This window comes from Callorhinus ursinus, unplaced genomic scaffold (assembly GCF_003265705.2).
Source record: "Callorhinus ursinus isolate GAN/ISIS: 27379988/994484 unplaced genomic scaffold, GSC_fseal_2.0 scaffold4, whole genome shotgun sequence".
NCBI lineage: Eukaryota > Metazoa > Chordata > Mammalia > Carnivora > Otariidae > Callorhinus > Callorhinus ursinus.
In genome coordinates this window covers 148,976,845-148,979,880 of record NW_027397066.1, presented here as the reverse complement: position 1 = coordinate 148,979,880, position 3,036 = coordinate 148,976,845, and the positions used below count along the sequence as shown (strand labels likewise).

The window sequence follows — 3,036 nt, the reverse complement described above, 5'->3', positions numbered from 1 at the left end:
TAACACAACATCTAATGATTAGTAATACTCAATAAATAACTTTTGAATAAATAAAATAGTGAACATATTAGACAGAAGCATAGTAGGCCCTCAGGAAAGGCGAAAGTATAATACAAAATGCCAATCTTAACCTTATGATCAATGTTATAGGATTTATATTTAAATCTATATCTATATTTATATCTATAATTACTTCTTTGATTTGATTTAGCATTTAAAAACATTAAGCAGGCTACAAATATGAAAGTGGCCTTTATTTGCCTTTCTCGCAAAATGGAGACCAAATTTAAAGAGAATATAATAACAAAATGAATTATAAAATCAATCTTTCAGTGATGGTATCTCCATAACACCCAACCTCTGTTGGTAGAATTCTATTTTAGTTTCATTAGGCACATTGTTGTCTTCAGGACATGCCCTGTGGGGTGTAAACCTCCAGAAGCTCTTTACTTTAAGCACACTGACAAACGATTGTGAAATTACTTGTAATCCAGTTTGAAATTTAAAGTAGAAACATTTTGTACCAAGTTGAGAAAGTCTTAAGCAAACAATAACTTTGGCATATACCTTAGAGGAACTTATGACATGCTTATTTTCAGTATTTAAAATTAAATGTGTATGTTCAGCACTATAACATTCCATGTTACTTTTTTGTTTTTATTTTTGAGATAAAACACCTTCTCTTTCGGCCAAGCCACCGAGCTCCTTGGCCGGCGGCGGCTGCAGCGGCGATGGAGGAAGTCAAAGTTTGCCTCCACCCGGGGACAGCTTCGGGGCCGGGACAGCTTCGGGGCCGGGGACAGCTTCCTCCGGACGCTCCGCGAGCTTTGCGGCCGCCGCAGGTCTGTCACAGGACCATGGGGTTGCCCAAGGGGCCGGAGGGCCAGGGTCTCCCGGAGGTAGAAACAAGTGAAGATGAAGAACAAAATGTCAAGCTGACTGAAATTCTGGAGCTTTTGGCTGCAGCTGGGTATTTCAGGGCAAGAATTAAAGGCTTATCACCCTTTGACAAGGTAGCAGGAGGAATGATTTGGTGCATTACCACTTGCAGCTTTGACATAGACGTTAATCTACTCTTTCAGGAAAACTCTACAATAGGACAAAAAATAACACTATCAGAAAAAGTCGTCTCAGTCCTGCCAAGGATGAAGGGTCCACACCAGCTGGAGCCCCACCACATCCAGGGCATGGATTTTATTCACATATTTCCTGTTGTCCAGTGGCTGGTGAAGCCAGCTATAGAAACAAAGAAAGAGATGGGTGACTACATCTGCTCCTACTCCATATCCCCAGTTCCAGAAAACCTACTGTCTCCCTGAGGATGATGACTTCATAAAGAGAAAAGAAAAGGCCATCAATCCAGTTGTCTACTTTTCAGATGTTTACAAGCCCCATCGGAAATACAAACGCCAACAGGGAGCAGAAGAGTGGCTCAATGAAGAATCTCGAGTCCATGCCACGCTTCTGGAATATGGTAGGAGATAAGGATTCAGCCGCCAGAGCAAAACAGAGAAGGCCAAGGACAAGAAGACGGCACTTCCCGCAGGGCTCTCGGCTGCTGGAAAAGATGATGCCCATGAGGAAAATGAGTTTCAAGTTGCTGAAGAGCAGCATATTCAGTCCTTGATGACCAAGATGACCGCCATGGTGAGTGAAGAGAGCCGCCTCACCGCCAGCTCGGTGGGCCAAATCGTGAGACTCTGTTCCGCCGAGATCAAGCAGATCGTGTCCGAGTACGCAGAGAAGCAGGCTGAGCTGTCAGCTGAAGAAAGTCCAGAAAAATTAGGAACCTCCCAGCTTCATCGTCGAGAAGTCATCTCCTTGAACAAGCAGAGTCTGCAGAAGACCAAACATCTGGAAGAGCTACAGGCAAGTCATACCAGCCTACAAGCCAGATAGGATGAAACAAAGCAAACTCTGACAGAGCTGAAGCATCACAGTGAGAAGCTGGACAAAGAGCAAGTGGCCCTGGAGAAGACAGAATCCAAAGAGGATCCCGGTAACCTGCAGAACTTGAGAGCACTTGTAGCCATGAATGAAAATCTGAAAAGTCAGGAACAAGAGTTTAAAGCACATTGTCGAGAGGAGATGATACGGCTGCAGCAGGAAATTGAAACCCTGAAAGTCGAGAGAGCGCCAGGGGGAGAGGAGAAGAGCCTGTCTGCTGGAGAGCCACATGGTGCCCTAAGCCCTGTGATGACTCATAATGAAGAGCTAGACAGATGGTATAACATGGAGAAAGAGAAACTTTACAAGATCCATTTACTACAGCCTCAAAGAAATCAAGAAATAGCAATTGTGCATGGCAAGATTGATGAAGTACCCAGCCGAGCTGAGCTAATACAGTATCAGAAGAGATTTACTGAACTCTACCACCAGATTTCCACAGTGCACAAAGAAACCAAGCAGTTCTTCACTTTATATAATACCCTGGATGGTAAAAAGGTTTATTTGGAAAAAGAGATCAGGCTGCTGAACTCAATTCATGAGAACTTCTCACAAGCCATGGTCTCCCCTACTGCCGGGGACCAGTTTTTACGTCAAATGGAACAGATCATAGAAAGAATTAAGCAGAGCAGAATGAAGATGGAAAAGAAGAAGCAAGAGAACACGATGAGAAGAGACCAGTTGAACGACAAGTACCTGGAACTATTGGAAAAGCAGAGGCTGTACTTGAAGACTGTGAAGGAGTTCAAGGAGGAGGGCTGCAGAATGAAGTGTTGCCGTCCAAGGTGAAAGTCAAGGCCTCCTGAAATTTCCCAGACATCATCGTATGCCATTGATTTTTTTTTTTTCCTTTAACGCCATATATCAACTGCAAGATGATGAAATAGTTCTGAACACTACAGTAGAGAGAGGCAGGGGTCATAATCTCAACACCCGGATATTTTCTTTCTCCCATTTGCTTCCATTTCATCTCTCTGTTGTTGATGAAATCAGACGGTGTAAACATGATGGCTTGGATAACACCCGTCATCCTATGAGGAAATGCGGGCAGTATTCGTTCTGTGTCAGGTCAACTTGAATTTCTCCAGT

At 43.6% G+C, this 3,036-nt stretch overlaps 1 pseudogene; it reads left to right on the top strand.

Moving 5' to 3' along the window:
* The first annotated feature begins 788 nt into the window (after positions 1-788).
* LOC112825897 (coiled-coil domain-containing protein 93 pseudogene) lies at positions 789-2,753 on the top strand (annotated as a pseudogene).
* The last annotated feature ends 283 nt before the right edge of the window (positions 2,754-3,036 follow it).